Source organism: Nicotiana tabacum, chromosome 8, assembly GCF_000715075.1.
Source record: "Nicotiana tabacum cultivar K326 chromosome 8, ASM71507v2, whole genome shotgun sequence".
In the NCBI taxonomy this organism is placed as follows: domain Eukaryota; kingdom Viridiplantae; phylum Streptophyta; class Magnoliopsida; order Solanales; family Solanaceae; genus Nicotiana; species Nicotiana tabacum.
This window is the reverse complement of record NC_134087.1, coordinates 127,020,035-127,034,744: the sequence shown is the minus strand read 5'-3', so window position 1 is coordinate 127,034,744 and position 14,710 is coordinate 127,020,035.

The window sequence follows — 14,710 nt, the reverse complement described above, 5'->3', positions numbered from 1 at the left end:
GTAATATGGAGTCATTCTTTTCCTCAATTCGGGATTAAAATTGGTAACTTGGGACACCCTAAATATCCCAAGTGGCGACTCTAAAATAAATAAACCAATCCTGTTTCGATTGTCCTTTAATTGGAAAAAACTCCCTTGTACCCTCGCGGGGGCGGAAAAAGGAGGTGTGACAGCTCTGGCGACTCTGCTGGGGACCTAATAACCCAGAACCACTGGTTCAGGGTTAGAAATTCGAGCTTAGATAAATTGTTATATTTGGTTTTATCTTATTTTTACATGTTTGAGCCTAATGTGCTAAATGTTGCTTTTACTGCTTTGATAGTATTTGAACTGTACATATAAACTGTGCCGAAACCCTTCTATTCTTACCTCCGGGGAGAAGCTCGCTGGTCGAGACTCCCTATTTTGTTAATGTCATACCCAAGTAGAAAGAGGCTCGGATAAGTTGCAAAGCCGGACGACCCCGCGGGTCCCCGGTACGTAGCCCCCTCTTCGACTCGAGTTGTCCGCTCGTGTAAGCCAGGTCTAGAACAAAGCCCAGTTTGAAGCTTAGTAAAACATAACTTCAGGCCGGATCCCTAGTAGGAAAGCGCTTATTTGCATCACGTTGCATTTGACTTAGGGGGCTCAACACAGGGGTTGGGCCCGTCTAGGAAAAGCAACCTGAAACAAAAGGGAGACCATCATGTGGCATTTTCTCTATTATCGCATTTAATTTGCTTCGGATTCGCATGTTGACCGGCGGGTGATAACAGGAATTTTGAAAACAAATTAAAAAAAATGAATGAAAAAAAAAAGGAATTTTCAAAAAAAAAACAATGTCCAAATATTTTTCATTTTTGAGAAAACCCGTGATTTAGATAAATTTCTTACCCGAACTACGTCGGTTTGATTCCTACCGGATGTGGGATACGTAGGCAACCCTTATCGGGTCCAACTCCCCGATTTTTGTCTTACCAATAATTATATATATATATATATATATATATATATATATATATATATATATATATATATATATATATATATATATATATATATATATATATATATATGTACCCATATATTATTTCTTTCAAAAAAAATGTTTGGAGTCAAAATAAAAATCTTTTCTTTCTTGTCTAAAATCACCTTAATAACTGTGCAGAATGAGCACAAGTAGGAGTTCATCTGAGGCCATTATAAACAAAGTTCCTCTGGGCTTACGCATGTGGTGGAACGACTTGGGAGGATCAGGGCAAGATACGGTCAAAAAATACTTGGGAAATTTGGTTGGATTGCTGGACATCGATCCGCGAGGGGACGTTATCAGGGCTCTAATTTCATTTGGGACTCGGCCCATAACGTATTTCACTTCTCAGATTTCGAACTCACCCCGACACTGGAGGAGTTGGCAGGGTACATTGGATGTCCTAACATCCCTATGAAAGAGCAGTATCTCATTGCACCAAGGGCCGTAACCATACACAAGTTCCTGGACATCGTAAAGATCCGCAGAACGGTACATAACCCAGAGTTATCAAAAGGGTTTTGTAGTTTGGCATTTCTGTACGATAGATATGGCCATCTGGGGGGGTTCAACAATCCCGAGAGTAAGATCTGCAGTGGGGAGAGCCGATTGGAATGGGAGAGGCATAGATGTATTGCTTTTATGATAGCCTTTCTGGGTCTTCTGGTGTTCCCTAAAAGAGATGGAAATTAACATACAAATCGCTGGGGTCGTCAATACTTTGATCAGACAAGAAAATAGCACTCTGGCGCCAATGATAATTGCGGAAATTTTCCGCGCACTCACCATCTGCAAGACCGGAGGAAGCTTCTTTGAGGGATGCAATATACTACTGCAAATGTGGATGATAGATCATCTATGTCATCGCCCTCAAATTCTGAAATATGGGTCGTCACAAAAGACTTGTATAGAAGAGTTCCCCACTATGATCGATGGGATCAGCTTGCCAGAAGGAGTCGCCGAATGGGTCACGCTACTACGCTCTGTTTCAGCAAACCAGATAGAGTGGGCATTCGAGTGGCTACCCCTAGACGAGGTCATACACATGTCAGCCACCGAATCTTATTTGTTGTTGATGGGTCTCCAAAGTATCCAGCCCTACGCACCATGCAGAGTGTTGAGACAGTTGGGACGATACTAAATAATCCCGAAGGAAGAAGATCTCAGTAGCCAGGTGATCGAAATCGGACCTGGTGGGCAGTTCCCTGAAGCATTCGTTCGGAGGATCTGGAATGAATGTCAAACCCTGAAGTTGGATACTTGTGTACGAGATCGGGCCAAGGGCGAAATGTCGCCGAAATACCTCCCGTGGTACAGAAGAGAGCTTGAACATCAGAGACCAACTAAGAGATCTCACATCCAAGGCTTTGAGGAATCTTCACAGGCAGAGTGGGGCTGGTTAAAAAGGGAAGAAGGCTATCGGGCTGAAATCGGGAAGCTAAAGCAACGAGTCGAGAGGCTTATATTTGAGAACAACGTGCAAGTCGCCTCGGAGCAGGGCGAAAAGAACAAGCTAGCCCAAGAGAACCAGACACTAAAGGCCCGCCTACGCCAAGCTAGCAAAAGTAACATTGACCGACAGAGACGTCGCTCCGACGAAAGGTTGATAGCAAGTTTGAAAAATCAGGTCGTCCAAAGCCAAGAAGAATTAGAACAATCAGAAGCTCGCGTAGCCAGGATGAAGGTCAGATGGGCAAAATGCACAATGGCCCGGAGGCAGCGTCTTCAACAGGTCATAAGGGATTATGAAATGAGCATTGGGATATTAAGGGAAACGAACTCCACTCTACATGATCGGATCATCAAACAAGCACGAGATGCCCAGGCCGACAGAAGACATTGTTACGATGCAATGGCCTACATGGAAAGACAAATGGAGTTGTTCCAGGATCGACTTGCTGACAATGCTCAGGCACTGGGATTGAAGAACCGACAAATCAGGCAATTGTTCATTGAAAGGGACAACATTCGAGGAAGGATTGACGAAATTGGGCATTACATCTACATGAAATGCCTAGCATGTGAGCAAATACCTCGGAAGGCCCTCTTTGTTTCCATCATGGGCTGCGTCCACCGGATTATGAACGAGTTAAAGAGCTTGCAGAGGGACCTCACACCAAGGGCCGCGGAAAGGCCGAATGATGCCTCGCGGGCCCCTAAGTTGGAAAATTAATCTTTGGTCGAGTCCTGTTTATTTGGCTTTGTTGCTTTCCCATATGTTGTTTTCTTTTCTTTTAGTCAAATCGGGTTAAGGACTGTGGAGTCTGTACTATTGTTGTTCCTTGTTTGAAGTAATTTGTAATAGCAAAATTTTGAGAATGAATTTAATGATTCCAAAAGAATTTTGTGTTTCTTTACTTTATGGCAGAACTACGCCCGGTCTGATTCGCACGGGGACGTGATACGTATGCAATCCCCATAAGATTCGACCGCCTTTAATAAAGAAAGAAAAAACGCCCATCCTCAAGGTGCTTTAGAAAAAAGAAAATAAAATAAAATATAGGGTTTCCAAAGTGCTTTAAAAAGGACAAATGAGCAAGCTGGGATGACGCATATTATTTGAAGCATAGCATGTTAGAAACGGTTAACTGCCTAGGAGCATTGCATCCTCAATGTGTTGTTATCAAATCTGTTAATCTCTAACGCTAACAAAGTTTGTTGTTGTTTGAATCCAGACAGTTAGTTGTTAAAGAGTTCTGGCAACACACTCTTACCAAACCAGATCCAAAGGACCGGTAGCAACAAGCATGACTACTTCAGAGAATAGTAATGAGGAAGAAAGGCCGATGAGCAAGTTGTTAAAAGAAGCGATGGAAAAGATTGAAAGGATGGGACTAGAGATGAATGCAATGTAGCTAGCTCTAGCCAAAGCACAAAAGAGCCCTGAGCCACTGGGGCACATGCCGGAATACCCTCACTCCGGCCCTTCAACAAGCCTCCCGAATCCCCGTTATCATCAGGAAAGAAGCCCACATGATTCAAAAGCTCCACCACCCCATCAACCTCTCCCAACACCAAATGTTCCCACTTTTATGGGACCCACATCGGCCACCCTGCAAAGAACGACCAGCAAGCCATTGTTTTAGGCTCACGATGCGCAATACTATCCCCCTGAGCCTACATTTCATGCCCCCGAACCACATGCCTACAATCCGCACTTGGAGGTACCGGCAGAGATTGAAAAGCCGGTTAAAGCCCTTGAACAAGATGAGGTATTAAGGAAGTTCAAAAGCCTGGAGCAGTCCTTCAGGAACTTGTACGGATTAGGTAACCAGGTCAGCGTGGCCTACAAAGATCTATGCCCTTTCCCGGACGTCCAACTCCCGGCTGGGTTCAAGATGCCTAAGTTTGATTTATATGAAGGGCACGGTGACCCCATGGCACATTTACGGGGTTTCTGCAGCAAAATGAGAGGGGCAGGCGGCAAAGACGAGCTGCTGATAGCTTATTTCGGCCAAAGTCTGAGCGGATCGGCACTAGAATGGTATACCAGGCAGGATTCCAGCAGATGGTACACTTGGGATGATCTGGCGCAGGCTTTCGCAGGTCATTTCCAATACAATCTCGAGATAGTCCCTGACCGTCTCACGTTGTTGAGGATCGGGAAGAAGCCCGGGGAAAGTTTTCGCGAGTTCGGGTTCCGCTGGAGAGAGCAAGCGGCCAGAGTCGATCCTCCCATGAGAGAGGGAGAGATGGTGGACTATTTCTTACAAACATTGGATCCAACCTACTTTGGTCACTTGGTGACGACGGTTGGAAAATCCTTCAACGAGGTGGTGAAAATAGGGGTCATGATTGAAGAGGGTCTGAGGTCTGACAAAATCCTGAATTACTCAGCACTCAAGGCAACGACCCAGGCTATTCAGAACGGCACGGGAGGTGCGCTGAGAAGAAAGAAAGAAGAAATTGCCACGATCGAGGCAGGCAGTTGGTCCGGGTCTGGCAAGCCACACTACAACCAACCCAGACCTCACAGGCCAAACTACCCATACAGCCCACCACATCACTACTATCCACCCCAAGAACCGCATTTTACCGTCCATCAAGCCCAGACATACACCCAACCTCCGGTTCATCCACAATGGCGCGCGCCAGCTCCCCACAATACATACCCAGCTCCATATAATACCTACCCACCACCACAAAATACCTACCCTCCACCAAGAGCATACAGGAGCCCTCTAGGGACGGGTTTTCGAGGGAGTCAAGCTGCTAAGAATGATAGGATACAAAAACATAGAGCCTTTACTGAGCTGGGAGAGTCCTATACCTCCGTATTCCACAAATTGAGACGGTTGGGTTTGGTGAGTCCTGTCGAACCTAGAGAGCAAAACCCCCCATCCCAAAAAGTGAACAGGTCAATAAGCTGTGAGTACTGCTCAGGAATGTTGGGACATGAAACTGAAAAATGTTGGAGACTGAAGCAGGCGATACAAGACCTCATTGATGCTAACAAGATCGAGGTCCAAACGCCGGAGGCACCTAACATCAATCAGAACCCACTCCCAGCGCACCACGAGACTCACATGATCGAGTTGGTGTATGAGGGAAGAGAGTTGAGACGGCCCTCACAGACAGTGATGATGATCCAGGCTGCTCCGAAAGAAGGATCGACCAATGGAGGGACGGGGGTACAGTCGCAGGGAGAATGCGTCAAGCCAGTAGTGATATTGGGAAAGAGCCCGTCCGCCATAACAAGCAAACTCGAGCCAAACAAGTTGGTAATATCAGGGACTCCACCCACGCCTGCAGTTGTGTTGAAAGGGGTGAACAGGGAACGGGTCACTATAAAGCCTGTAGTCCAGCTGCCGATGATTGATAGCAAGGCTGTGCCTTGGAAATACGAGAAGGCAGTGGTGATGTACAAAGGAAAACAAGTGGAGGAAGTTAGTTGTGAAGCGCAAGGGCTGACTCGATCATGTCGGTGTTTTGCTCCGGTGGAGCTGAGAAGAACCAACCCCGCTACAACCAAGAAACCTGTGTCCGAAGAAGAGGCTGAGGAGTTCTTGAGGAAGATGAAAGTGCAGGACTACTCCGTGGTCGAACAGCTAAGGAAAACACCAGCCCAGGTCTCGCTGCTGTCATTACTGATCCATTCTGAGGAACATCGCTGGGCCCTGATGAAGATATTGAACGAAGCTCATGTGACCAACGAGATTTCTGTAAACCACCTGGAAACCATTGCCAACAAGATTTTCGAGGTGAACAGGGTAACATTCTCAGATGATGATCTGCCGGTGGAAGGTACGGAGCATAATAAAGCTCTCTACCTAACTGTCAAATGTGAAAACTCGGTAGTTACTCGGGTATTGGTGGATAACGGTTCAAGCGCCAATATTTGTCCATTATCCACCCTAAACCAGTTAAAGATTGACCACAGAAGAATCCACAAGAATAGCATCTGCGTCCGAGGGTTTGACAGAAACGGAACAGCCACTATGGGGGATGTTGTGCTTGAATTGACCATCGGTCCAGTCCTGTTCACCATGGAGTTCCAGGTGTTGGATGCCACAGTATCTTATAACCTTCTGTTAGGACGACCGTGGATTCATGCAGCCAAAGCAATGCCTTCCACCCTACATCAGATGGTCAAGTTCGAGTGGGATAGACAAGAGGTCGTACTGCACGGCGAGGACACGGCATGCACCATGGGTGGCGCCATTGTGCCTTTCATAGAGACCGAGGATGACAAAGGTCCTTGGGTCTACCAGATTTTCGATACAATGTCGGCAAATAAGATTTCTGAGGGTAAGATCCTTCAGTACCCTAGGGTAGCTTCCGCAACAATCATGATGGTCTCGGAGATGCTGGGCAATGGGTTTGTGCCGGGAAAAGGCTTGGGGGTTGAGCTTCAGGGGATTGTCCAACCTGTCTCCCTGCCCAAGAACCTGGAAAACTTCGGTTTGGGGTTCAAACCAAGCACGGCAGATAGGAAGCAAGCGCGAAAAATGAAGAAGAGGGTTTGGTTTCTGCCTAAGCCGGTGCCACGTCTCTCAAGGTCTTTTATCAGAGCAAGTGCCAAGGGGCCGCCAGTCCCAAAGATTCTAGGACCATTGATTGGTATGGATGGGGACCTGAATCAGAGTTTCGAGAGGCTATTCGCTGATGTCAGTATGGTAGAAGCTGGAGAAGGTTCCAACAGAGCAGAGATACAGTTTGTGGGGCCTGAGGCCAAAACCAACAATTGGACAGTTACTCCTCTTCCTGTCCAAGGGGAGTCTTGGTAGTAGGCTTTGATTTATGTTTTTGTTTGTTTTGTTTTGTTCGGATTATTCCAGGGTGTAATCCAAATTTTACTTTTGTTTTGTAAAAGTGTGAACCCTTTTATCCCGCAAGTTTAATAAAGTTCTCTTCTTTTGTCTCATTTTTATTTTTGTTTTGTTCTTTTTCTTTCTGAACAGTTCTCTTTTTACTGGTTCTAATGACATGCCATGAACAGCGGATCTTCGACCTAGTCTAATAAATCAATCTGAATCCGACTTAATGATACAAGAGGTCGTTTGTGACGATGACTCTGAATATGACGAAGATGAAGCCTTCGAAGAGATAAACCGAGAATTGTGCCAATTTGAAGAAAAACCCAAACCTAACCTAAATGACACAGAGGCTGTGAATCTAGGAGACGCTGATAATGTCTGAGAAACCAAAATCAGCATCCATATTGAGCCGAATGTCAGGGAAGAATTGATCAAAACCCTCGTGGAATTCAAAGATGTTTTTGCATGGTCATATGATGATATGCCGGGATTAAGCACCAATTTAGTGGTTCACAAATTACCCACTGATCCGGCATACCCTCCGGTCAAGCAAAAGCTAAGGAAATTCAAAACGGAAATGAGTGTAAAGATCAAAGAAGAGGTGATTAAGCAGCTGCAGGCGAAGGTCATTCGGGTCACTCGATATCCCGAGTGGTTGGCCAATGTGGTACCAGTTCCAAAGAAGGATGGAAAAATCATGGTGTGCGTCGACTACCACAACCTCAACAAAGCAAGTCCCAAGGACAATTTTCCATTGCCCAACATCCATATCCTGATCGATAATTGCGCTGGGCGCGAGATCGGATCCTTTGTGGATTGTTATGCGGGTTATCATCAGATCCTAATGGACGAGGAAGGTGCGGAAAAGACAGCTTTTATTATGCCATGGGGAACTTACTGCTATCGGGTAATGCCGTTCGGATTGAAGAACGTCGGGGCAACGTACATGCGAGCAATGACTACTGTGTTTCACGATATGATACACAAAGAAATTGAGGTGTACGTAGATGATGTGATCATAAAATCTTGGCGTCAAGAAGACCATGTAGCAGACCTAAGGAGATTTTTCCAAAGACTCCGAAGGTATGATATCAAGCTCAACCCGGCCAAATGCGCATTCGGGGTCCCATCAGGAAAGCTGTTAGGATTCATCGTCAGTCGACGGGGGATTGAGATAGACCCATCCAAGATCGAATCCATCCGAGATTTGCCACCGCCAAAGAACAAAACAGAGGTAATGAGTTTGCTGGGTAGACTCAATTACATCAGCAGGTTCATCGCTCAACTCACAGCAACTTGTGAGCCCATATTTCGGCTGCTGAAAAAGGATGCTGCGGTAAGTTGGACGGCAGAGTGTCAAGAGGCTTTCGACCAAATCAAAGGGTATCTGTCTAATCCACCCGTGTTAGTCCCACCTAAGCCAGGGAAGCCCTTAATTCTTTATCTGACGGTCCTGGAAAATTCGTTTAGTTGTGTACTGGGCAACATGATGACACAAGAAGGAAGGAGCAGGCCATTTATTATCTTAGCAAGAAATTCACAGTATATGAGGTCAAGTACACTCAACTCGAGAAAACATGTTACGCCCTAACTTGGGTAGCTCAGAAGTTAAAGCACTACCTGTCCTCGTATACTACTTATCTCATATCCTGTTTGGACCCATTGAAGTATATCTTTCAGAAACCTATGCCCACAGGAAGGTTGGCAAAATGGCAAATTCTGCTCACAGAGTTTGATATCGTCTTTGTGACGAGGACAGCCATGAAAGCCCAGGCGCTGGCCGACCATTTGGTAGAGAATCTCGTTGATGAAAAATACGAGCCTTTAAGAACGTATTTTCCCGACGAAGAGGTAATGCATACAAATGAGCTGGAGTTACCCGAGGAACCGGGTTGGAAGCTTTTCTTCGATGGAGCTGCGAACGCGAAAGGGGTTGGAATAGGAGCGGTACTCATTTCTGAAACAGGACGCCATTATCCTGTTACGGCTCAACTATGCTTCTATTGCACCAATAATATGGCCGAGTACGAAGCTTGCATTTTGGGTCTGCGATTGGCTGCGGACATGGATGTCCAAGACGTTTTGGTCTTGGGAGACTCGAACCTCTTGGTACATCAGATTCAGGGTGAATGGGAAACACGGGAATTGAAACTCATACCGTATCGACAATGCTTGCACGATCTGAGCAAGCGATTTCGATCGGTGAAGTTCAAACATATCCCGAGAGTTCATAACGAGGTTGCGGATGCATTGGCCACCTTAGCATCAATGTTGCACCACCCTGACAAAATGTATGTTGATCCTCTGCATATCCAGGTTCGTGATCAGCACGCTTATTGCAACACGGTGGAAGAGGAAGCGGATGGCGAGCCCTGGTTTCATGATATCAAGGAGTACCTCAAAATGGGGATATATCCGGAACAGGCCACTGGAGACCAAAAAAGAGCCCTTCGGCGTCTGTCAAATGGTTTCTTCCTCAGCGGAGGAGTGTTGTATAAAAGAACCCCGGATTTGGGATTGCTAAGATGTATAGATGCCGGTCAAGCCGTGACGGTTATGGCAGAGGTACATGCTGGAGTTTGTGGGCCACATATGAGCGGATATATATTGGCAAGGAAGATCCTTTGAGCAGGGTATTATTGGCTTACCATGGAGCATGACTGTATCACTTTCGTGAGGAAATGCCATAAGTGTCAGAGACATGGAGATCTGATTCATTCTCCGCCAACAGAGTTACATACGATGTCAGCACCCTGGCCGTTTGTGGCATGGGGCATGGATGTCATTGGACCCATCGAGCCGGCAGCATCCAACGGTCATAGGTTCATTCTGGTATTGACTACTTCACCAAATGGGTTGAGGCTAAAACCTTCAAGTCGGTAACTAAAAAGGCAGTGGTGGATTTTGTTCACTCCCATATCATCTGCAGATTTGGGATCCCAAAAGTGATCATTACGGACAACGGTGCAAATCTTAATAGCAGTTTGATGAGAGAGGCATGCCAGCAATTCAATATTACACACCGTAATTCCACCCCATATCACCCCAAGGCGAATGGAGCGGTCGAAGCAGCCAATAAAAACATCAAGAAGATACTGCGAAAAATGGTGGAAGGATCTAGACAATGGCACGAGAGATTACCCTTTGCTCTGTTGGGTTATCGCACTACCGTCCGGACATCCATAGGTGTCACTCCTTATTTGTTGGTGTACGGAACTGAGGCCGTAATACCGGCGGAGGTCAAAATTCCATCCCTCCGGATTGTCGTTGAAGCCGAGATTGATGATAATGAATGGGTCAAAGCTCGATTGGAACAGTTGAGCTTGATAGACGAGAAAAGATTGGCAGCAGTGTGCCATGGTCAGCTGTATTAGAAGAGAATGGCAAGAACATATAATAAGAAGGTACGCCCCAGGAAGTTTGAAGTAGGGCAGCAGGTATTAAAGAGGATCCTCCTGCATCAGGTCGAAGCAAAAGGCAAGTTCGCCCCAAATTGGCAAGGGCCTTATATCGTGACCAGAGTGTTGTCCAACGGTGCTTTGTGTATGACGGATATCGAGGGGAGATGTGTTGACATGGCTATCAATTCGGATGCAGTCAAAAGATATTATGTGTAATTTCTTTGATTACGGCAATTATCGGGTCGTTTGCTTGTACTTGGTACTTATTGGATAATGAAATGACAGAGGCAATTCTTTCTTTTATCCAAACACTGTTAACCCTTGTTTCCCCCTTTTGAGCCTTAAGTTATTCTTTCATACCCCTCTTTTGGAATCACTTATGGAAAGGATATGAAAAAGAGAAAGAAAAGAAAAGAAAATTTTTAAAAGAAAAAAAAGGAGAAAAAAAGGGAGATAAAAATCACAAGAAAAATAAAACCGTGGGAACTACGTTTGACCTGATTCTTCAAAGAGGATACGTAGGCGCCTCACGGCTCGGTCATAGTGTGCATAATGTCCATAAGTATGCATAATAGGCACAGTGTGCGTAACGCACGTAGCTCAACATAGTGTAAAAAAATAAAATCCCCCAAGCAAGAAAACTGGGGCAGAGGTTATGTTTTAAAGAGCCAACAAAGGTTTGATTCCAAAAGTTGTAGCGGATCACTCATCAAAGTTATTTCATTTTTTGATAGCCTTTCTTTTAGCCCCACACCAAAACCAACATCGACGTCCCAAAAGACCTCCCGATCAATATCCAAGAGGTGCCAAGTCAGGCAAATAAAGTCGAGAATAATACACTGATCCCCGGCAAAGAAGAGGAGCATAAAACTGGAAATGAATTGATATTCCAAAGGAGTCTCCAGAAGAGAGGGTCATATCGACAGCACTCCAATCCTCCGTTGAAAAAATAAAATGAGAGAGTCTTGGCGGTGAAAACCTTCGCAGGCACCACAAGGCGACGAAAGATGAGAGATATAAAACGAGAGAGTCTTATCGGTGAAAACCTTCATAGGCACCAAAAGGCGCCGGGAGCTGAGAGAAAAGAGAGAGTCTCATTAGTGGAAAACCCTCGAAAGGCACTATGTGGCGACAAGACAGATCAACAAAAGGATCCACGTTCACAAAGAAATGGACGCCCGTTTATCCCCAGCAAGTAAGGTCATCAGGCAAATTGATTGATACATATAGACTGGGTCGGGAATCTATGGTGCACGTCATGATCACAAGGACCAGTCATGTCATCCAGATAAGTTCTTCTCTTTTCCCTTTTTCACCAAGTATTGGTTCAGAAAGATTTTCCTCCTTTTCTATCTTTTTCATTTTTCTTTCTAAGAATTCGTTTTGAAAAAGATTTTTCAAAGTTTACTACCAGAGGCCGAAAGGGTACAAAAGCAAAATACGAAAAGGGTAGGCCAAGAGCCGAGGCAATAAGACAAAAGGCATCGGTTGCAAAACCAAAGGACGAATTGTGTAGAAAGAAGGGTGATTTAAAGATAGCGGAAGATGACGGGTGAAGGATTTGTGGACCGAGTTCCGAGAAGGCTTCCCCGCAGAATGTCGATAAATCCCGGACCCAAATCCGAAGTGGTCAGATGCCACAACAAAGGGAAATCAATCCGGTGCAAGATATCCCCAGGCGATGCAATTCTATGCCTTGCAGTTCTGGGAGGAAGTAAACTCCTGAAGGGAGTGGTTTCGGGATTAAAGCAAATTCCCACAACATGTCCTAAAAAGAGAAAGCAGAAAAGGGGATAAATGGAAAACCACCCCCAGCAGGCAGGGCACCCCCAGCAAGCAACATCATCCGCCAACCAGTTGTTGAGGCACAGAGCAAGGAAAAGAAAAGGAAAAATCAATCCCCCAGCGGGAAGGACACCGCTGCCCACCATGATTAAAACTAACTAAATCCTTTTGTCTGCTGCAGGGAAATAAAGGTTGATGATGGCAACAGGACGCAATGCCAGAAAAGTCACCAAAACTGGGGGCAGAAAATTTTCTGCCGTTGTCAAAGTTTTCTCGGAAGAACGAGGAAACAAATTCAAACATGTCTTAGTTTAGATAGGCGCCCACCTGTATAACGAGAGGAATAACTTTTCAGTCTTAGTCTAAATAGGCTCCCACCTGTATAACGAGAGGAATAACTTTTCAGTCTTAGTCTAAATAGGCGCCCACCTGTATAACGAGAGGAATAATTTTCATGTCTTAGTTTAAATAGGCGCCCACCTGTATAACGAGAGGAATAACTTTTCAGTCTTAGTCTAAATAGGCGCCCACCTGTATAACGAGAGGAATAATTTTCATGTCTTAGTTTAGATAGGCGCCCACCTGTATAACGAGAGGAATAATTTTCAGTCTTAGTTTAAATAGGCGCCCACCTGTATAACGAGAGGAATAATTTTCAGTCTTAGTTTAAATAGGCGCCCACCTGTATAACGAGAGGAATAACTTTTCAGTCTTAGTCTAAATAGGCGCCCACCTGTATAACGAGAGGAATAATTTTCATGTCTTAGTTTAGATAGGCGCCCACCTGTATAACGAGAGGAATAATTTTCAGTCTTAGTTTAAATAGGCGCCCACCTGTATAACGAGAGGAATAATTTTCAGTCTTAGTTTAAATAGGCGCCCACCTGTATAACGAGAGGAATAACTTTTCAGTCTTAGTCTAAATAGGCGCCCACCTGTATAACGAGAGGAATAATTTTCATGTCTTAGTTTAGATAGGCGCCCACCTGTATAACGAGAGGAATAATTTTCAGTCTTAGTTTAAATAGGCGCCCACCTGTATAACGAGAGGAATATTTTTCAGTCTTAGTTTAAATAGGCGCCCACCTGTATAACGAGAGGAATAATTTTCAGTCTTAGTTTAAATAGGCGCCCACCTGTATAACGAGAGGAATAACTTTTCAGTCTTAGTCTAAATAGGCGCCCACCTGTATAACGAGAGGAATAATTTTCATGTCTTAGTTTAGATAGGCGCCCACCTGTATAACGAGAGGAATAATTTTCTGTCGTAGTTTAAATAGGCGCCCACCTGTATAACGAGAGGAATATTTTTCATGTTTTAGTTTAAATGTTTCAGATTTTGAGAGCAGTGACCCCACCGGAAGGCAAAAGGTTACAACTGGAATACCCAGCAGGAAAACAATAAAAAATCCCCAGCACCGGGTAGCAGAAGGTTGAAAACTCAAGTGCAGGTGTCAAAAGAAAAGATGTGTCTGCTGAAAAGGACGCGTTTTGAAAAAAGTGGCTTGTGAACATCAAATCATGCCCGATGTAGCAAATCTGATGAAGAGAGTCGCACCACCAGAGGAACCACTGAAAAGCTTAATGAAGAAAGCCATGTCCCCAGCGGACCAAGCAAAATGATGAAAACTGGCATTCAGAAGGGCAAAGGACCAGTGTCTTCCCCAAATTCATGGGAAAAAGCACCGGAGGAAACACAAGACGACAAGAAAGCAAGGCAACAAGAACAAGTTGAAGATAGATGAGATCTTATGATCCATAGTCTAGCCTAGCTTCTCGTTTTTCTTTTAGAACAATGTAACAAGGAGATCGGTAAGCGGTAACATCCTACAGCAGCATGTAACAGCACACAACAGCAGCGAACACTGCAGTCACACGGTAGTCCCAGCTACCAAAACTTCCCGAACTTGACTTATTCCTGTTCAGCCCAGGATATGTAGGAAACCTCTGAAGCAAAGGTTCGGTCAAATCTTTTTCAAAAAAATGCTTCACACGGAGTACTCGGACGAGCAAAAATCGCTCGCTTTATCTTTGAGCGAAAACCCTTCGTGTCTTCAGGCAAAGAGGGGCAGCTGTAAGCACGTGATTTTTGCTTCACGAAAGTTACTCCAAAAAGAAAAGAAAATCAAAAATATATGTCTTGTCATTGAGTGATTTGTATTTAATTTAAAATTGTGTATTAATTGTTGTAGGTGTTAACCAATATATGTGTAATTTTATTTTTAATTTTTGCAATTTATTTAGGAGTTTTAGTTTAA